At 42.6% G+C, this 22,371-nt stretch overlaps 1 protein-coding gene across 25 annotated transcripts in view; it reads left to right on the top strand.

The window, feature by feature from the left end:
• The window catches only part of PCBP3 (poly(rC) binding protein 3), a 273,001-nt gene that overhangs the window by 97,900 nt on the left and 152,730 nt on the right, over window positions 1-22,371 (top strand). For 3 of the 25 annotated variants that reach the window (XM_033232642.1, XM_033232643.1, XM_033232645.1), the window contains one exon: window positions 3,011-3,046. The exons of the other annotated variants lie outside the window; for them this stretch is intronic. The gene's annotated coding sequence lies outside the window, so the exon portion shown is untranslated. The remainder of the gene's footprint in view (window positions 1-3,010; window positions 3,047-22,371) is intronic. 25 annotated transcript variants of the gene reach the window in all.

Genomic DNA, 22,371 nt, shown 5'->3' on the forward strand with positions numbered 1-22,371 from the left:
TCTCTACTAAAAAAAACACAAAAATCTAACCGGGCGAGGTGGCGGGCGCCTGTAGTCCCAGCTACTCGGGAGGCTGAGGCAGGAGAATGGCGTAAACCCGGGAGGTGGAGCTTGCAGTGAGCTGAGATCCGGCCACTGCACTCCAGCCTGGGCGACAGAGCGAGACTCCATCTCAAAAAAAAAAAAAAAAAAAAAAACCATGTAAAAATATACATTTATATATAAATAATTTTAATTGTTTTAGTTTCTAAGTTCACTGCATTGTGGACCAGGTGATCTTTGTGTTTGTGGTCAAAGGGCAGCTCACATATGGTCACGTATTATAAATGACCTGTGTATCTGAGAGTGGAATCTATTCTACAATTTTGAATATATGCTTTCGGTATATGGCCATTAAGTGAAGCTTAATAATCTTGTCTTCTCTGTCCTCATAGATATTTTTCTCTGTGGCACCCTTCTGTAATCTCAGCATTTTGGGAGGCTGAAGGTGAGAGGGTTGCTTGAGGCCAGGAGTTCGAGACAAACCTAGGCAACATAGCAACCCTGTCTCTCCAAAAATTAAAAAAAAAAAAAAAAAAAAAAAAATTAGCTGAGCATAGTGGTGTGCACCTGTAGTCCTAGCTACTCAAGAGCTCAAGAAGATCCTTGAGCCCAGGTGGTCAAGGCTGTAGTGAGCTATGATCGTACCACTGCATGACAGCCTGGGTGACAGAGCAAGACCCCGTCTCCAAAAAAAAAAAAAAGAAAAGAAAAATGTTTCTCCAACTGATACATCAGCCACTATGACAGTTGTGTTCACATGTGCTGGTATGATTGGATTAATAGATTTGCCTATTTTCTTATATTTCTGTTCATTTCTGCTCTTAGGTCTGTGTAAGTTTAGAATTGTAGTATCTTGCTGATAAGTTGAACTTTTTAATCTTTATGTAAGATAGTCTATCTCTGCTGGTGCTTCTTGTTTTAAAGCAAACTTTGTCTGATGTATTTGCCTATATATATTTTTCTTTCCCCTTTTTTCAGTGTCTCTGTATCTGAGTTATGTTTTAGTGAATCTTTTAAAATGGGATGTAATGGATTTTTGTTTTATCCTTCCTGACAATCTTTGCCTTTTAAAGACTAGAACATTTACTTTACTTTCATTTATTTTAATTACTTATAATTTGGACTCCATTATACCGCTTTATTTTGGACTTTCTATGTAGCTCAACTGTCTTATTTTTTCTTTCTTCCCTTCTTTTGATTGACAGATGACTGTTTTACTCATCAGTTTTCTCCTTCACTGTATAATTTCGATTTCTCTTATTTTTGTGTTTGTCTTATATGTAGGCTTAATTTATCAGGGTCCAGAATTAGTTAGTACTCTGTCCACATTCCAGAGAATGCAGGAATCTCACAGTGCTCACCTCTGATGATTCTCTCCTGACTTGAATGGCATTTTCATTCTCAACTGTTGTATTTTTAATATCGTGCAGCCTTCTCTAACATTTTATACATTGGTGTCTGTTTAGATTTACTCATATCTCACAACATTCATTACTGTTTGTTGCCACTTGTACCACAGATAATGCTTCTTCTAAAATGCATCGTGGTGAGAATGTGGGTAAAAAACTATTTTTAACTGAAACCTTCTACCTTTTTTCAAAACCTGTATTTTATTTTTAATTTTTAATAAGTCAAATATATTTTACTTATTAAGTCATTCTGAAATTGTTTTACCCAAGACTTCTTTCCAAAATTAAATTTTCATGGAAAAATATTGGCATGTGGCATAGAAAAAGCTTGGACTACAAGTTTAGGAGTAGTGATGAGTCTTTGTTCAACATATGTATAATATTATCATAATGAAAATGGTTATGATAAGAGTAGTTCAAGTACCCAGTAAAAAATTGATGCTGAAAAACCAAGAAAACTTTTAAATTGTGTCCTGGAAATCTAAGGTATTGACTTATTTGTTGTATCTTTGCCGGTACAGTTTTTTTTATTTTGGTGATTAATGTCAGTGGCTCGTTTCTTTTGCCGTGGTTGTTTAAATTAGGCCTGCTAACCTACCCAAATCTGCTGGTGTTTCTATTTGTGACCCACCAGAAATTATCTCAGATTTTCAGCAGCATTTAAAAAATATTCCTTGTTGACATAGCTAGAAAATAGCTAGAAAATATTCATGAGTTTTAAATTTAGCATGACACCTTGTGTCTTCTCACAGCCACGTAAAGACTTAAATGGTAATTGCCTGTGTATCCCACATTAGAGTTTAGTAGAGAGTTTGAAAATCTAGTAATAGAGAAACTAATACTAACTCCTGCTCCTCTGGGTTGAAGTTCTGGGTGGAAGATTATTTTCTTAGAGTATGGAAGAGATTTTATTCTAACGTCTTTGGCTTCCATTGCTGTTGAGAAGCCATCTTTCAATTTAAATAATACTCAGTTCAAGGAATTTCTTTTAAAATTCTGGTTACTTTTAAGATCTGTATGTCTTTGGTGTTTTACAGTTTTACTATGGTGTATTTAAGTGTAGATTTCTTATATTTATTTTGCTTGGGCTTGTTCTTGGTATCTTGTTTAACATCAAGTATATTGATATAATTTACATAGTATAAAATTCACCCTTTTAAGGATACAGTTTTATGAGTTTCGACAAATATATGCAGATATTAGCTGTCCACACAATCATATTATATATAGAATATTTTCACCAGCTCAAAGTTCCCTCCTGACCCTTCCCCTGAAGCCCCTGACAATCGCTGATCTGTTTAACTGCAGCTCTGCCTTTCTCAGAATGTGGAATCATACAGTATGTGACGTTCTGATTCTGCTTTATCCCTTGCCCATGATACTTTTGAGATGCATTCATACTGTTGCTGAGTAATTTTTGATAAATATGCCACAATTTATACATCAATTCACCTATTGATAGAAAGTTGGAGATTTACAGTTTTAGAGATTATGAATAAATCTGCTATAAACTTTCTTGTACCGGTCTTTATGTGGATGTATGTTTTCGTTTTTCATAGGTAAATACATAGGAGTGGGCTTTTCTAGATCATATGGTAAGTGTGTGTATACTTTTGTAAGAAACTCCCAATGAACGCATTGTCCCAAGTTGCTGCAACAGTCAGTGTACATTCCCACAAGCAGTGCATGAGAGTTCCTGTTGCTTGTGAAATAAATGGTCAGCATTCGGTGTTGTCAGCTTTTACAATTTTCTCCTTTCTAGTGGGCATGTAGTGGTATCACATTACAGTTTTAATTTGCATTTTCCTGGTGACATGTGATATGGAACCTTCCTCCCATGCTTGTTTACCATCTGTGTGTCTTCTGTGGTGAAGTGTCTGTTCATACATTTTGCCCATTAAAATTAAAACCTTGTGTACTGTTTGTTTTCTTATTGTTGATATGTGAGGGTTTATTATATACTATGAATACCAGCCATTTATCAGATATGTATTTTCCAAATGTTTTATCCTAAAGTGTGCCCTGAATTTTTATTTTCTTAATGTCTTTAAAGAAACAGAAGTGTTTAATCTTGGTAAAGTACAATTTGTCAATTTTTGTCTTTTATGGTTTGTGGTCCCTGTGTCCTAAGAATTCTGCACATTCCCAAGGTCACAAAGATTATCTCCTGTTTTCTCCTAGAAATTATATAGTTTTAGGTCTTTTAATTAGGTCTCTGATCTATTCCCCACCCCCCATCATTTTGAGCCAGTTTAAAAATATATAGTGCAAGATTAGAGGTGAGGTTCATTTTCCCCCAGGGATGTACATTTCTTTGAGCATTGTTTGTTCAGAAATCTGTTATTTTCTTCATTGGTCATCTTTGCTCTTTCACCAGGCAGCCATCTGTGCTGGCATCTGTCCGGACTCTGTATTCCAGTCCACTGCACTCCATTCCTGTCTTCTCACCGGCACCAAAGTGTTCTGTTTACTATAGTTTTATAATAAGTCTTTAAATCAGGTACAATGAGTCCTCTAATGCAGGTCTTTTTCAAAATTGTTTTTCCTATAAAGTCCTTTGCTTTGATTCTAAAATATAAATTTTAGAATCAGCTGTCAATTTCTACGACCCCCTGAGATTTTGATCGAGATAGTGTTGGGTCCGCAGAACAATTTGAGGAGAATTTGCATGTTTTTAAAACCTTTATTTCCATTTTATCTTGTTTGTATTAAGATATAATTCACACACTATAGACTTTAGTGGTTTTTAGGACATTCACTGGTGTGTGCAGCTATTATCACCATCACCACCGGTAAAACAACCCCGGGAGTAGTCACTCCCCAGTCCTTCCTCCTTTCTGTTCCTATGGATTTGCCTCCTCTGAAGTTTTGTATTAATGGAATCATACAACATGTGGCTTTTGGTGTCTGGTTTCTTCCACTCAGCATATTTTCAAAGTTTATCCATGTTGTGGTATGTATTAGTACTTTATTCCTTTTTATGGCTGAATAACATTCCATTGTATGGATGGACCACATTTGGTTTATCCATTGTAGTTGATGGGTATGTAGTTTGTTTACACTTTTTGGCTATTATGAATAATGCTTCTACGAACATTCCTGTACAAGTTTTTTATATGCACATATATTGTAACTTAGCTTGAGTTTATACGTAGAAGTATAATTGTAGTGTCATACCTTAACTCTGTGTTTACCTTTTTGAAAAGATGCCAAGTGGTTTTTCACAGATGCTGTCCCGTTCGACATTCCCACCCATCTGTGTGAGTGTTCCCGTTTCCACACATCCCTGTCAACACCCATCTTCTATTTCTTTATGAAGTAGTATCGTGCTGTGGTATTGATTAGCATTTCCTGTTTCCACACATCCTTGTCAACACCCATCTTCTATTTCTTTATGAAGTAGTATCGTGCTTTATGAAGTAGTATTATGAAGGTATTGATTAGCATTTCCCAGGTAACTAGTGATGTGGAACATCTTTTCTTGTGCTTATTGACCATTTGTATATCTTCTTTGGAAAAACGTCTATTCACATTTTTTGCCCACTTTTAAATTGTTTGTTCTTTTTATTGTTGAGTTGTAGGTTTTTAAAAAATATATATTCTGGGTACTAGACACTTTTCAGATATAAGATGGCTATCAGTTTTCTTTCATTTAGTAGGTTGTCTTTTCATTTTCTTGGTAGTACCTTTTGACAAACAAAAGTTTTTAATTTCAGTGAAGTTCACTTTACCTATTTTTTCTTTGGTTGTGCGCAGTTAAGGTTATAGCTAAGAAACTGCTGGCTAATCCGAGGTTATGGAGATGTATGCTGGTGTTTTCTTCTAAGAGGTTTGTAGTCTTAGCTCTTACATTTAGGTCTTTGGGGTCTCTCTTGAGGCTGCACACCAGCTGGACAGCCCACTTCCAGGGTACTCTCGCAGGGCAAGGGCAGGAGGCCTCAGCCCAGCACCTTGCGGCCTCCCCACAGGGCTGCGTGCGTGTCTGTGTGGCATTGCCATTCGCTTTTCCTGAACAGGTGATTGGAGAGAGAGAGAGAGAAAGAGAGAGATAGCAAGGAGGGGTCACGAGGCCTGCATGTCCTAGTCTCAGGTGTCACACCCTGTCCCTTCTGCCACACTGTGTTCTTTCCATGTGCATTACCAAGTCAGTCCACTGTTAAGGGAGGGGAATTGTGCTCCACCTTTTTTCTTCTTTTCTTTTCTTTTTGTTTTTTTTCTGAGACAGAGTCTCACTGTGTCACCCAGGCTGGAGTGTAGTGGCGTGATCTTGGCTCAGCCTCGCAACTTCTGCCTCCCGGGTTTAGGGGATTCTCCTGCCTCAGCCTCCTGAGTAGCTGGGATTACAGGCGCCCGCCACCACACCTGACTAACTTTTTTGTATTTTGTTATTTTTAGTTGAGGCAGGTTTTTGCAGTGTTGGCCAGGCTGGTCTTGAACTCTTGACCTCAAGTGATCTGCCTGTCTCAGCCTCCCAAAGTGCCGGGATTACCGGCATGAGCCACCACGCCTGGCCTGCGCTCTGCGTTTTTAAGAGAGATGTATCCAACAATTTGTGGGCATTTTCTCAAACCACCTCACTCTCATTGAGGACTTCTCGGATTTTCCACATTTGCCTTGTAGGTAAGGCCAGTGGCAAACCTTCCAGGGGGTCATATGAGCCCTGGCTTTTCTGTCTCATCACTTTTGTGGTTACTTTCATTGCCTTTTCTTTTACAATAGGTTTTCTCTAGGTAATTTAACTTAAAGAGACAGTATGTATCCACATCTTCTTGCTGCTTGCTTAGGATTGAGGTTGACACGTACCTCTTAGAAGGCTAGAGGTTTGGTCACTGGAGCAGCAGCGCTCGGTGACTCTCCAGAGGTGCCCCCTCTGGCTTTCCGCTCGGTCAGCTGAGCCGCACAAGCAGCAGTGGCACTGCCCTTACATGGGGCATGCTTTGCAGGGCTGAGGTTTTGCAGTTCCCACCATTGAGGGCTGTAACATTTCTCTATTTCTGGCTTAGAAGATGTGTAGGATGATAATTATTTATTCAGCGTTCATTCCGCTCACGCTGTGCTCTGACCACACAGCAGGCACTGCGTGCGGTGCTGGCACAGTCTCAGGACGCGGCTTCTCAGCCGTGGGGCTCAAGGTGCAGTGGAGAAGGCGCGAAGGGGCTGCCTGTGGATGGATTTGTTTCCTTTGCCGTTCGTTGTTGCTCCTCTCCCTCTCTTCTCCTAAACTCGGGGTAGAGGAGAGACAGGAAGAGGCAAAGTTCACTGCAAAGATTTTTTTGGGTTGAACACCTGGAGGATAAGAATAGCAGAGGGCACCCCCAGACGAGATGCGACCGTGGTCAAGCCTCAGGATCGTCTGCCTGAGCCCATCAGTGTGGTCCTGGAGCAGGGAGGTGGCAGAGCCAGGGCCGCAACCTCCCCGCGGGTCTCCCGTGCTGCTCGCTGGCGGTTGGTTTCATCAGCGCCCTGGCGAGTGTCGCTGGTTGCACGTGGGCAGTGTCCACACAGAGCGATTTCTCAGGCAGGCCTCCTTCCTCTCTCTCCCCGGAGGCTGCTTCATGGCACTCCCTCTATTTGCCTGTGGGAACCTCTAGGTTGATCACTTGATCCTTTGATCTGCTTTTAGTTGGCCTTGATTTTTGTCTGCATTAAACAATTAATTGAGCTTCTACTAATACAATGTTTTCAATGTCATACATGGCTTTTCCTGTTGAAACATCTGCAGAAAAAAAAATAGCTTTATTATTTGTGAGTGAAGCTCTCTAGCTCCTCCCTTTTGTTCTTAGTGAGATAATTGCTTTTGTAATACAAAGTTTGTTTCTTTTTTTTCTTTTTCTTTTTTTTTTTTGAGACAAAGTTTTGCTCTTGTTGCCCAGGCTGGAGTGCAGTGGCACGATCTCGGCTCACTGCAACCTCCGCCTCCCAGGTTCAGGCGATTCTCCTGCCTCAGCCTCCCAAGTAGTTGGGATTACAGGCATGTGCCACCACGCCTGGCTAATTTTGTATTTTTAGTAGAGATGGCATTTCTCCTTGTTGGCCAGGCTTGGTCTCGAACTCCAACCTCAGGCGATCCACCCGCCTCAGCCTCCCAAAGTGCTGGGATGACAGGCGTGAGCCACCGTGACCAGCCAGTAATACAGTTTCTTGAATACAACAATTGTGCTAGAGCAAAACAAGCTGGCTGTGTATTAGTTAACCACTGAGTGAGGGGTGCTGCATGTTCTGACCCTATTTCTGACCACTTCCGTTAACCCTGCTGCCCACCATGAAGCCTCTCTCAGAAACTTCAGCTGCAGGCTGAAGGCAGGGGGCTTGCAGAGAAACTTTCGCTGCAGTTTTCTGGAAGGTGGGCAGGCAGATGGGCTTAGGAGTACACCTGGGGTACATGGAGTCAGCCCACTCAAGAGTGTTTTCATGCTTTTAATTTAAAACAAATCATAGAATGTAAAAAATAGCTTTATAATGTTAGTTTTCCATTTACCATATTCTGGCAAGGGAAAGAGTGGTGCCATCATCTGTGTGTTTGCTAAGTGATAACTACAAGTGTGGAGACAGATGTGCGCTTCCTGGGAACGGGTGGGGGCTATGCTGGAGATGCTCCTGGAAGGGAGGAGGTCTGGGAGTTTGGCTGCAGAGCCTTGAAGCTGGACAGGAAGGATCAGTGGTCGAGGCCCAGGGTGGGCCGTGGGGCCTGGGCCAGCCTGTGGTGAGATGTGGACTCGCTGCTGTCCATGTGTACGGCCCATAGAATGGACACCTGGTGTGTGTGCAGAGGGCATGAGTGTGCCTGACAGCACGGTGTGGGGTCAGAGTGCAGCTGCTGAGTTGGGGATGGTGCCCTTTAGGGGAAGGTGGGGGTAGACAGAGAGGCATGAGCAGATGTCCCTGTGGACTTGGATGACTGGGCACCAGGGTGACCCTCCAGGGGTGCCAGGATGTCTGTGGTGAGAGGAGAGGGTGGCCAGGCTGGGGTCTGGGAAACCCTTCCCAGAGCGCCATCTGCATCATCAGGTTGGGGTGGACATTGGCCAGATGAAAGCAGGTGAGGTAATCAGATTTTTTGTTTCATAAAAATTATGGTCCTGAAGTGAAGTTGGTAGAAACAATAAGTTAAATAGGAGGACAGCTCAAATAGAAAAAACCCCTCAGTCAAACCAAGTCAGCAGCTACAGTGAGGAGCTGCAAATGTGCTCTCCCCGCGGGCTGGGCCTGCCAGCCCCCAGGGTGCATGCTGCCCCTCCTGGTGGGGCTCCTGGGACTGGTGAGGGCACTGAGGACAGTGCCATGCTGTTCCTGGGGGGCTTTGCCAGTGCGACTCTTCCATTGCCTGCCTTCCTGAGGGGTCGGGGTCTTGTCTCCTGGCTCCTGCCTCCTGGCCAGTCCCTAGGAGGCCCCTCATATCCAGACATCGGCTTCAGTTTAGGGCTGTGGGGACTTCCATGGGGACAGCTGTTCACTGGAGTAACTGCGGATGGTGCTGATAATAAAATACAGAAACAAATCATTCCTCCTGAACAAGCACTGGCGACGTGCTTCCTTCATGTTCTGAGATCGGGGAAGGCTCAGATTTTGTTCAGTCTCATAATTGTGCTGAATAATAGTGTACTCAGTGGATGCCTTCAGAAGTCTCCCGGAGCCTGGAAGGATGAATGCAGTAACGTTAATGGTCAGTGATGTTGGATGTGGGCTACTGTGCCTTTTAAATGTGGAGATGTTGGCACATTTAAAGCAGCGTTTTTTCCCATGGTCTTGTCTCCTGTGAGACTGATGTGGGTCTGTACAGCATCGTCATCCACGGCTTCACAGTCCCAGGCTGAGGATGTGGGGAGCAGCGGCGTCGACCAGCGGTCCTTCGTGAGGCACCTGCCCTGCAGATGGGCCGCTGGAGTGGCTGGCCATGCCTTTGATGTGTTGCTGTGCCTCATGTGACTTTCTCCTCCTCAGATACCACCAGCTATGGACCGGATTGTGCCCCCAAGTTCACGTGTTGAAGCCCAAACTCCTAGTGTGACTGCCTTTGGAGATGGGGCCCTTGGGATGTGATTAAGGTTACTGAGGTCATAAGGGCGGGCCCAAATTTGACAGGACTGTGGCCTTGTAAGAGGAGGAAGGGATGCCAGAGCTGTCTCTCTCTGCACCCATGTGAGGACACAGCAGGGAGGCAGCCCTCTGCAAAAACGAGGAAGAGCGCCGGCACCAGATTCCAACCCAGCCAGCACCCTGATCTCAATTTCCAGCTTCTGTGTATAAGCCCCCAGTCTGTGTGGTTCTGTTATGGCAGCTGAGCAGACGAAAGCACTGTGTTTTACATCATGGTTACACTTTTGGGAAAGCAGCCTGCAGCTGGCCTGTGTGAGCACAGGCCCCAGCAGATGCCCACAGATGTCCCTGTCACCTGTCACTCGTTGGTCATTGAAAAGGCTGGAGGGAAGAGGCAGATTTCCTGTCAACAGGAAAGGTGTGTGGCTGCCAGGACTCTGCCTATCCTGAGTCTCCTTTCCCCCTTAGGGCTTCATAGCCAGTTAACTTGTGGATTATTTAGAGCTTTTTCTTTCTTTCTTTAAAAAAATGAAACAAATGAGAAAGCCAACACAACAAGAAGAGTGGTATCATTACTGTGTCAGACACTGACTAGAAACATGTCCACTTACACACACACAGTCACTCACTAACACAGTAAGTACTCAGTTTTGACCCTGACAGCAGCTCTGTGAGGGGTCACTCCCCTCCCCCCTTTTAATTGAGGCATAATTCACATAACATAAACTGTGCCATTTTCAAGTGTATAACTCAGTGGCATTGAGCACAGTCTTCATGCTGTGCAGCCACCACGTCTGCCTACTTCCGGAACATTGTCATCCCCCCAAAGTAAAGCCCTGTGCCTGTTAAGTCCCTCACAATCCCCCCTTTCCCCAGCCCCGGGCAGCCACCGGTCTAATTTCTGTGTACGGATTTGCCCATGCTGGGTGTTTAATATAAATGGAACCACACAGTGTCTGGCTTCGTTCACTTGCATCCTGTTTTTGAGGTAGTTCTACGTCGTCGTAGCATGTGTCAGAATTTCATTCCTTTTTATGGCTGGATAATGTTCCATTGTATGAATATACCACATCCACTTATTGGTTAGTGACTGTTTTTTTCCTGCCTTTCGGCTGTTGTGAGTAGTGCCGCCATGAACGTTCTTGTACAAGTTTTTGTTTGACACCTCTTTTCAGTTCCTTAGGAGTGGACCTGGGGGACATGTAGAGACTCTGTGTTTAACTGATTGAGGAACCACCAGACTGTTTTCCACAGCAGCTGCACTGCACTGTTTTGCCTTCTCGAGGTAGCACTTTTTTTATCCCCATTTTAAGAAATGGGGCATGGAGAGGTAAAGACTTGCTCAGGATAGGACAACCCTTTGTGGTGAGGCAGCTCTGTGCTGGCCAGTCGGGAGGCCATGGCAGGGCCCCTGCTCCTGCTTCGGTGCTCATGTCAGTCCCCAGGCCCCTGCAGGTGGTGCCCTAGAGGGCACTGACAGGCTCTCAGAGAGGAGGGACCCTGTGCTGGGCCCTGAGCTGGCAGAGGGAGGGCTCTCAGAGGGGCAGGCAGTGTGAGCGAGGGCACAGATCCTGCTGGTGTTTAGTGAACTCTAGCAGGTTTGCTTTTTGCTTGTTTGAGAAGGATGCCTGTAGTTTTAGGACCAGTACCGCTACCCACGTTGGCCAAAGGCCATGGTGCCAGTGTCCTTGCTGCCGCAGTGCACCAGCTTCTGTCCTGCAGGTGGCTGGCTGCTTCCCTCCCAGCTGCACTGGGGCACACTCTGTGGGGCAGTTGCCTTCTCACCCTTTGGCAGGGAGAGCCTGGGCTGTGGGGTGCCTCTCTGTGTGGCCGCCATGGTGCCTGCTGAGGCCTAGCACTGCTGTGGGCCTTTGCTGATGCTTCCTGCGTGGGTGGCAGTGAGCCACCCTCATGTTTCTCAGCAAAAGCACTTGGACAAGATGAAGGTTTCCAGCATTGCGAGACTCTCACGTCTGTTATGTTGTGTTATACTTGGCTTTGGTTTTGCTTACAGTAAATTCCTGAAGGCATTTCAGTTGCTCAGTGGAAATCATTGGCAGAATTCTTGTTACTGAGCATCAGACTGTGGGGCATGGTCATGGTGTCTTAGGGATGTCAAAGCAGATGCATTTGAGGGGAGATGTATTCACATTTTCCAGTATATCATTACCACATTCTTGTGTGATAGCTTCCTGGTAATTCAACTTGATTTAGTGTAATACAGCAGCACAACTTTTCCTTTCTGAATTGTGGAGATTTAAATTTGTTGAGCAAAGGAAACATTGAAGATGGCTCAGAACACTCCAGTTGAGTGCACACATTGCATGAAGCTGATGGCTCTGCCTGCTGCTACTTTCACCCCATTGCACTGGTGTGCTTGGCCCTCCCCACGGCAGCAGCAGGCTTTCCCAGAGCGCCATCTGCAGTTGGAGGCCTGGCTGAGGATGTGCTGTGCCTGCCCTGTGAGCAGGGAGCTGGGCACCCCTGGCCTGCTGTGCCATCGTCCCCTCGTCTCCACGACAGGCACCTCTGCCTGTTCTGTCTGACGGGGATGCCAGAACTCCAGGGCGCAATCAGGGCATGACAACCGATGGCAGGAGGTGTGTGTCGGGTGTTCCAGGAGGATGGTACCTCTGCTTCTCTGTTCAGGGCTGTTTGGGGATTGTTACCAGAAGTAGGGTTCAAGGCTTCGTGTGGCACTGGCTGCAGACTGCATTGCCTGTGCTGACTTAGCTCAGCCTCTGCCCCTCTTTCATTTGTTTCTCCACTGAATCCTTGTCTCCTTGCATTCACTGGGCATTGGCTAAGGCCCAGCTCAGTTCCAGGGCCCCACAAGGCACTGTGGGTGGCATGAGATGGGTTTTGTTTTCCCACAGTGCTCTCTCATGGTTATTCTGTGATTTGAATTGAGTGGACACAGGTTTCTACAGTTGAGAGAGTGTTGAACGACTTATTCCTCAAGGTAAAAGCTAGCCCTCCCAAACCTGTCCCTGAGTGCAGGTGACAGTGCGTGCTCACCATTAGAAGGCGTGGGTGCTCACGCAGGGCTGTCTGCTGCCTGTGCTGGGACTGTGGTGGCATCGCCCGTCTGTGCGACTGGAGCACCTGCGTCTCTGAAATGAAAGGGATCTTCAAATGGGCGCCCCCTATGGTGCTTTGTTCAGTTTAATTCTTAGAACCACCTATCCAGGCAGGTCTTGCGTTCTCCCTACAGAAGAGAGAACTGGTGTCTGGACCTTTTAGGTTGCCTTCTCTCAAACTCTGGGTTGGTGTGCAGGCCAGCCTGCCTCTGCCCCACCCATTATTGCAAGTTCTCTCTGGGGTCCTAAAGTCCTGCATTTCTGCCTTGCCAGGTCTTCACCCTGGCTGACTGTCTCTTGTAGGCAGGCCTCTGTAGTGTAACTAGTGTGTGATATTCAGAGAGAGAAAATGGGCTACTCCTTTCTCAAGTGATAGAAATGTGATGTGACATATTTCAGACAAAGCTTAACAGCACGGCAGCTCTGTGACTCAGCCCAGCAGAAGCTGTCTCTCTTGTTAGGAAAAATACACTTTATTATTAAACCTGTGGGAAGACAAGATGGAAGAACTTTTCTGAACATTGTTTAGCCTGTAGGAGGTTTTGTTTTAGCCCTGAGATGCACAGTGGACCATGGGGGTAGTAGTGCTCACCACACAGGACATGGTGAACGCAGGGAGTTCGGCAGGTGGCGGCCTCATGTTGGACATGGTGAATAATCGAGGGTCACCCTGCCTCCCCGCTCCTTGTGTCTGTCTGGACGGCGCACCCGAACTCTGCCAAAGGGGCGCCTCCTCTCCCCTGATGTCAAATAAGCAAACAGAAGTTTAAGAATATGGAAAGTAAATGAAATTTGTAATTTTGATCATTTCTTCTCATGATTACAGTTCCTCTAGACTTTATCTAAAGCTATGTTAAAGCCAAATATATTTTTTATTCATATTTCCTTTCTTTTTAGACTACCGTTTTACAATTTTTAATCTCGTTTCATCGAGTTTTTCTTTTCCTTCTTGTCTCTGAAAGCACGTAGCAGGCCATTGACTAAAATCACTTGTTTCTTTTTGTACATATTTCTGAACATGTGTTCTTCTACCTTCTGCTGTGTTGTTGTGTTTTTCTTCATATGGCAGAGACTTTTTTATGGCTTCTGTGTTTCTTTCTTTCTGTTTGTTGCTCCCTGAAGGAGAAGTCAGTGCTGGTCTTGTCTCTTCCCAGCGTGCATGTGTGGACATTTTCCGCTGTGCTCTCTCCTAAAGGATCCCCTTTAAGGTTGTTCTGACCCTCAGCTCAGCTGGATGAAAGTTCACTTGGGCCGTGCCTCATACCAGCTCTGGGCCCCCCAGCCTTCTGAGGTGCTGAAAGGGGGCTTGGTGGCCTCTGGTCCTGTGTGGCACCCTGTGTGGCTGGGACCAGCCTCTGCAGCCATGTATCCCCAGCATCTCCCTCATCCACTGCCTCCGGTGGCACACTGCTTTTCAGGAAGGGCAGGAGAGGGGCCTCTAGAACCCGCCTCCCATGCCGTCACATGGGAGCTTGTGGAGGGCCCTGCATCTGTGCTTTCCAGTGGCTTGTTTTCCTGATTTCTTCACTCAATTCAGTGGAAATTTGGGAAAGATGGAGCATAAACGTGTGTGCCTGAGTCACCCATCTGCCTTCGCCAGTCCTCATGTCCTGGCCGGAAGGCCTGCTCTTCCCCCTGGCTCAACCAGGGGTCTGCATTGCTGTCCATTGATAGAATTGTTGGTGCTTTACGATCCAGCTGCTCTTGTTGCCTTGAACCAGGATTTGAAGATTGTAACTTAAAGTGTTTTGCATGTTTATGTCCAGTAGATTATGTATTTTGAGACTAGACAGTGGGCTAATTAATATTCCACACGGGGTCCTGTGGGACACATGTTCATAGTGAGTTCACTAAAATTCTGTTTGAAGCACATGGTGGGTGTTCAATAAAGACTTAGAGATTTCGATTGGCCAAACATTTAGCATTGATTAGCAGTTTAGTGTGATGGGTGACTGAAAAGTAAATGTAAGCTTTGAGCATTTTCAGAGCATAGTTTTGTCTAAAATTAATCAGTATATTTCACCATCTTAACAAACTAAAAACGAAAAACAGTATCATTTTAGAATATGCAGTGAGATCATTTGACAAAATGCAACACTCCTTTCAGATAGAAATGTTCAGGAAACTGATAATAGAAGGAAACTTACTCAGATGCATGACATTTATGAAAAATCTAGAGCTAACCTCGTATTTGATGGTGCAAGACTGAATACTTTCCCCTAAGATGAGTAGTAAGGCAAGGAAACCTGCTCTCACCTCTTCTATTCAGTATTTTACTGGAGGTTCTAGCAAGTTCAATAGGCAAGGAAGAAAGAGGCATTGGAATTGAAAAAGAAGTAAAACTGTCTTTCCTCTCAGTCAGCATGTTTGACCCTGTAGAATGTCCTACAGGATCAAAACAAAGCTCCTGAACTAATGAGTAAGTTTATCAAGGCTACAGGATATAAGATCAGCATACAAAAATCAATTTTATATCTGCATACTAGCAAGAAATAATTAAATATTAAAGTAAATTATTTGTTTTTTATTCATTAAGCTATTCAATTATACAAATTTATGGGACATGTGAAATTTCGTTATATGTGTATAATGTGTAGTAATCAAGTCAGGATATTTAAGGTATCCGTCACCTGAATACAATATAGTTTTGTTAAATACATTCACCCTACTCTGGTATTATTAGATTTATTCCCTCTATCTTACTGAAGGTTTGTAACCCACTTCCTTTCCTCTTTATCCTCTCCCCTAACCCCCATTCACCCTTCCTAGTCTGTAGTATTTATCTTTCCATTTTGTACCTCCATGTGATCAAATTTTTTAGCGTCCACATATAAGTGAGAACGTAAGAATTTGTCTTTTTGTGCCTGGCTTATTTCACTTAAGGGTAATGACTTTGAGTTCCCTCCATGTTGCTGCAGCTGACATGATTTTATTCTTTTTTATGGCGGCATAGTATTCCTTTGTGTATATATACTACATTTTCTTTATTCATTCATCCTTTGATCAATACTTAGGTTGATTCCATATCTTTGTTATTGTGAATAGTACTGCAATAAACATGGGAGTGCAGGTACTACTTTGATATATGGATTTTATTTCCTCTGGGTAGATACTCAGTAGTGGGATTGCTTGATTGAGTGGTAATTTTATTGTTGGTTTTTTTGAAAAATCTCTGTACTGTTTTCCATGGTGGCTGTACTAGTTTACATTCCCACCAATAATATGTAAGTATTTTCTTTTTCCTGCATCCTCACCAACACCTGTTATTTTTTGATAATTGCCATTCTATTTTTAACAATAGCCATTCTGAATGGTTCAAGATGACATCTCATTGTGGTTTTGATTTGCATTTCTCTGGTGATTAATTATGTTGAACATTTTTTCACATACTTCTTGACTGTGTGTGTGTCTTCTTTCAAGAAATGTCTATTCAGGTCCTTTGTTCTAATGGGACTGTTTGTTTTTTTCCCTTTTGATTGTTTGAGTTCCTTTTATATTCTGGATGTTGATTCTCTGTCACAAGAATAATTTGTAAATATTTTCTCCCTGTTCAACGGTTGTCTTTTCACTCTGCTGATTGTTTTCTTTACTGTGCAGAAGCTTTTTAATTTAATATAGTTTCATTTGTCTATTATTGCTTTTGTTGCCTATGCTTTTGAGGTCTTAGTCATAAATTCTTTGCCTAGACCAATGTCCAGGAGAGTTTTCCCTAGGTTTTCTTCTAGTGTTTTTATAGTTTCAGGTCTTACATTTAAGTATTTTTATAGTTTCAGGTCTTACATTTTAAGTATTTAATCCATTGTGAATTGACTTTTGTGTATGGTGATAGATAAGGTCTAATTTCATTCTTCTGCGTGTGGCTATCCAATTTTTTCCACCATCATTTATTGAAGAGGGTGTCCTTTTCCCCCAGTGTAAGTTCTTGTCAGCTTTGTTGAAGATTATGTTGAACATTTTTTCACATACTTGTTGGCTGTTTGTGTGTCTTCTTTTAAGAAATGTCTGTTCATGTTCTTTGTTCACTTTTTAATGGGACTATTAAACCAGAAACTTTGTGGTTTTATTTCTGGGTTCTCTATTCTGCTCCATTGATCTCTATGTCTATTTCTATATAAGTACAATACTGTTCTGGTTACTGTACCCTTGTTATGTATTTTGAAGTCAGATACTGTAATGCCTCCAGCTTTGTTCTTTTTGCTCAGGATTGCTTTAGCTCTTTGTGCCGTTTTTTGGTTCCATATGAATTTTAGAAATTTTTTTTCTAATTCTGTGAATGAGGTCGGTATTTTGATAGGGCTTGCATTGAATCTGTAGATTGCTTTGGGCAATATGGTCGTTTTAATGATATTAATTCTTCTTATCCGTGAACATGGGATGCTTTTCCATATATGTCATCTTCAGTTTCTTTGATCAGCACTTTGTAGCTTTCCTTATAGAAATCTTTCGTTTCCTTGGTTAAATTATTCCTAGGTATTTTGTGTGGCTATTGTAAATGTGATTGTCTTCTTGATGTCTTTCTTGGCTAGATCACTATTGGTGTATGGAAATGCTACTGCTTTTTGTATGTTGACTGTGTATCCTGTAACTTACTGAATTCATTTATCGCATCTACAAGTTTTATTGGGCTGGGCGTGGTGGCTCACGCCTGTAATGCCAGCACTTTGGGAAGCTGAAGTGGGTGGATCACAAAGTTAAGAGATTGAGACCATCCTGGCCAACATGGTGAAACCCTGTCTCTACTAAAAAAAAAAAAAAAAAAAAAAGCAAAAATTAGCTGGGTGTGGTGGTGCGCACCTATAATCCCAGCTACTCGGGAGGCTGAGGCAGGAGAGTCCCTTGAACCTGTGAGCCGAGATCGCACCACTGCACTCCAGCCTGGCGACAGAGCAAGACTCCATTTCAAAAAAAAAAAAAAAAAAAAAAAAGTTTTTTTGGTGGAGTCTTCAGTTTTTTCTGGATGAAATTATATCATCAGCAAAGAAGGACAATTTGACTTCCTCGTTTTCTATTTGGTTTCCTTTTATTTATTTCTCTTTCCTGGCTGCTCTGGCTAGGACTTCCAGTATTATGTTGAATAGGAGTAGTGAAAGTACATATCTTATCTTCTTCTAATTCTTAGAGAAAATACTTTCAGCTTTTCTCTAGTATTATGTTGGTTGTGGCTTTGTCATATATGGCTTCATTATTTTGAGGTATGTCACCACTATGCTTAGTTTGTTGAGAGTTTTTATCATGAGGCGATGTTGAATTTTATCAAATGCTTTTTTGCATTTATTGAGATGGCCATATGGTTTTTATCACTCACTCTGTTTTGTGATATATCATGTTTATTGATTTCTGTATGTTAAACCATACTTGTATTCCTGGTATAAATCTCACTTGATTATGGTGTATTATTTTTCTGATGTGCTGTTGAATTCGGTTTGCTAATATTTTGTTGAGCATTATTGTGTCTGTGTTCATCAGGGATATTGGCCTGTAGTTTTATTTTGTTGTAGTCTTGTCTGGTTTTGGTATCAGGGTAATGCTGGCCTCATAGAATGAATTAGGAAGAATTCCATTCCCTTTGATATTTTGGAGTAGTTTCAGAAGGATTAGTATTAGTTCTTCTTTGTAGTTTTAGTAGAATTCTGCTGTGAATTCATCTGGACCTGGGCTTTTCTGTATTGGGAGACTTTTACTACTGATTCAGTCTCACTATTCCTTATTGGTCTGTTCAGGATTTTTATTTCCTCCTGACTCAGTCTGGGCAGGTTGTATATTTCCAGTTTATCCATTTCTTCCAGGTTTTCTAGTTTGTGAGTATATAGGTTTTTTTTTATAGTAGTCTCTGATGACCTTTTGTATTTCTGTGGTATCAGTTGTAATGCCTCCTTATTCACTTCTGATAATTGTTTTCTTTGGTTCTTCCCTCTTCTTTTTTTCATTTAAAAATTTTTTTAGAAACAGGGTCTCACTGTGTTGCCCAGGCTGGAGTGCAGTGGCATGATCACAGCTCACTGCAACCTCAAACCCCTGGGTCAAGCAGTCCACCAGCCTCAGCTTCCCAAGTAGCTAGGACTACAGATGGGTACCACCACCCTTGGCTAACTTAAAAAAAAATTTTTTTTAGAGATAAGGTCTTGCTATGTTGCCCACACTGGTCTTGAACTACTGGCCTCAAGCAGTCTTCCCACACTGCAGCTCTCAAAATGCTGGGATTATAGATATGAACCACTGTGCCCAGCCTTCTTCTTTTCTTGGTTAGTCTAGCTAGTGGTTTATCAATTTTGTTTATCTTTTTGAAAAATCAAGTTTTTGTTTCATTCATCCTTTGTATTGTTTTTCTGGTCTGTATGCCATTTAGTCTGCTCTGATTTTTATTATTTCTTCTCTTCTGCTAATTTGGGGTTCGATTTGTTTTTGCACTTCTAGTTCCTTGAGATGCATTATTAGATTGTTAGTTTGTAAGCTGTCTGCTTTTTTCAGGTAGGTATTTAATGCTATGAAATTCCCTCTTAGCTCTGTTTTTGCTGTATCACACAGTTTTGAAATGTTGTGTTTTTATTTTCATTTGTTTCAGGGATATTTTTGATTTTCATTTTTTCTTTATTGACCCAGGAACATAGGGAATTTCCATCTGTTTGTGTAGTTTCCAAAGTTCCTGTTGGTATTGATTTCTGGTTTTATTCTGTTGTGGTCTAAGAAGATACTTGATATATAATTTTTAAACATTTGTTGAGACTTGTTTTGTAGTCTGTCCTGGAGAATGTTCCATGTGCTGATGAAAATGTATATTCTGAAGTTGTTGAGTACAGTGGTTCTGTAAATGTCTGTTAAATCCATTTGGGCTGATGTCCAATTTAAATCTAATGTTTCTTTGTTGATTTTTCTCTTTAGATGATCTGTCTAATGCTGAGAGTGGGATGTTGAAGTCCCCCACTATTTTTGTACTTGAGTCTCTCTCTCTCTTTAGATCTAGTAATATTTGCTTTATGAATCTGGATGCTCTGGTGTTGGATACATATATATTTAGAATTGTTATATCCTCTTCCTGGATTGATCCACTTATCATTATTTAATGACTTTCTTTGTCTTTATCTTTTACCTTTCTTGACTTAAAGTCTGTTTTATCTGATATAACTGTAGCTTCTGGTCACTTTTGGTTTCCAATTTGTACAAAATATTTTTTTCCATCCCTTTAATTTCAGTTCATATGTGTCTTTACCAACAAGGCTAGTTTCTCGCAAGCAGCATTTAGTTGGATCATGTTTTTAAAATATATTCAGCCATTCTGTTTCTGGAGCATTTAACCTGTTTGCATTCGAGGTGATTATGTGACAGGTTTGTTTCTGTTGTACAGTTGTTTTCTAGTTTTATGTATTCTTTGTTTCTTTTTCTCTTATTAAGTTGGTGGATTTTTCTAGTGGTACCATTTAAGTCATTTCTCTTCCTTCTTTGTGTGATGCTTTACTACTGAGTTTTATAGTTTCATATATTTTCATGTTGGTAAATGTCATCTTTCTGTTTCCAGGTTTAGGACTCCCTTGAGCATTTCATGTAGGGATGATGTAATGGTAACAAATTCCCTCAGCCTTTGCTTGTCTTGAAAGGACTTTATTTACAAAGCATAATTTTATTGGATATAGTCTTCTTGGATGGCAGGTTTTTTTTGTTTTTTGTTTTTTTTTCACCCAGTACTTTGAATATATCATCACATTGTCTTCTGGCCTGTAAGCTTTCTGCCCAGAAATTTGCTGTCAGTCTGAAGGGATTTCTTTTATAGATGACTAGGTGCTTTTCTCTTGATGTTTTTAGGATTTACTGTTTATCTTTGGCTTTAAAGATTCTGACATAATATGCCATAGAGAAGACCTTTTTGCATTGTGTCTGCCTGGGAATCACTGAACTTTCTTATCTGAATGTCTAAATCTTCTGCTAGACATGGAAAGTTTTCATCTATTATTTCATTAAATAGGTTTTCTAGGCCTCCTTTGTCTTTTCACCCTTGGGGATACTGATAATTAGAATATTCTATCACTTTATGTTGTTCCAAATGTCATGAAGGATTTCCGTATTATTTTTTATCTTTATTTTTATCTGACTGGATTATTTCCAAAGACTTGTCTTCAAGTGCAGAGATTCTTTCTTCTGCCTGATTTAGTCTATTGTTGCCGCTTTCAAATGTATTTTGTATATCCTTCAATGAATCTTCAGTTCTAGAATTTCTGTTTTTTTTAAAGTATCTGTCTCTTTCATACATTTCCTTTTTATATTGTGAATTCTTTTTCTGATTTCTTTGTATTATTTTTCAGAATTCTCTTGTATCTCACTGAACTTCCTTAAAATCAATATTTTGAATTCTTTATTTGGGATTTCAAATATTTCTTTTTGATTAAGATCTATTATTGATGGATAATTATTGTGTTCCTTTGGGGAGGGTCATTTTTTTTTTTTTTTTTTTTTTTTGCTTTCTCATGTTTCTTGTGCTCATACTTTGATGTCTGCACTTCTGATATAACAGTTGCTTCTTCCTATTTTTGAATTCACTTCATAGTGAGGACTTTTTCCTGAAGATGAATCTATCATGTTGGTTGGGATATTCTGGGTTTGACTGTGGGTGCATGCAGTAGGGAAGTCTCTGTATGATATCTTCGTCTGTAAACAGCATTAGTGGTGTCTGTGATTTCTTCAGTAGGTTAGGGTGCAGTTAGTAGTGGAGGCTGTGCTGAAGTTGTGCTGAGACTGGGATGCCAGGCGAGCCAGACTTAAGGCCCCACTAGAGGCAGCATTGGAGTGAGCGTGCCCATCTTTTTGTCCCAGGGTGGCATATCCTGGCACCTGTGCTAGTGGTTACCAGTAGACCGACTATTGGGCCTCCACGTGTCTTCCTTGGATCCTCGTAATAGCAGCAGTGGACCAAGCTGGTGGGTGGATTCTTGGGCCCCTGGGAAACTGGCATGGGCGATGACAATAGCAGTGGTGGGATGATACTCTGGGTCCTAGGCAATGTACATTTATGTTGGTGGTGGCTGTGATGAGCAGGGAGGGCCAGTCTCCAGACCCACAGGTGGTGCTTGCAGGTAGGTGCCAGCTGAGGTGATAGCAACTGGGAGATGAGACCCAAACTCAGGCCCCAGGAAGGAGTGCTGAGGTACCCACAATGGTAGATTGGGTTGGGCAATGCCCAGGACCCTGGGCTACATGCTCTGTCTTGGAATAGGGGAAGAAGGTGAAATTGTGCTGGATGGGCTTGTGCTCAAGACCCCCCAGTAGTGAGGGCAGATACCAGCTTTGGTTGGTGGGGGTGGGTCGATCCTCAGGCCCCAGGTAGAGTGCTGGGTGAAGAGTGGGAGCAGCTGCACTGAGGCCCTGCCACTGGAGCGGGTGGGTCCATCCTCAGTGATCAAAGTCTGGGTTGATAGATAGGGAATGCACACCCCTCTCAGCTCCCAGGCCCCCCAGCCCTGGTGGCAGTAGGCTGTGCCTCACGTGGTTCTTATCCTCAGCTGTAGGAACACTCCCAGCTTGCTCCCCAGTCCCAGCAGCGACAGCCTGAGTTTCCGTAATGCCTCAGTAGCAGCCCTGTTGGGCCCTAGGACATCATGCAGTTTGCCAAAGGCTAGGTTTGAAAATGGTGCCTTGCTGTAGCCACTTAGGTCTCAGGGAGTCGTGGGACCCAGCATGAGCTCCCTCCCTGGAGCAGCTCTGTCCCACGGTCTCCTGGCAGCTCCTGGTGTTATTTTCGGGACTGGGGAAGGTTGGGGGAGTCTCCCATGGCCAGAATTGCATGATTCCATGGTAGGGATGTGGGCCACTGGAAG

Source organism: Trachypithecus francoisi, unplaced genomic scaffold, assembly GCF_009764315.1.
Source record: "Trachypithecus francoisi isolate TF-2019V2 unplaced genomic scaffold, Tfra_2.0 Lachesis_group14, whole genome shotgun sequence".
Taxonomy (NCBI): Eukaryota; Metazoa; Chordata; class Mammalia; order Primates; family Cercopithecidae; genus Trachypithecus; species Trachypithecus francoisi.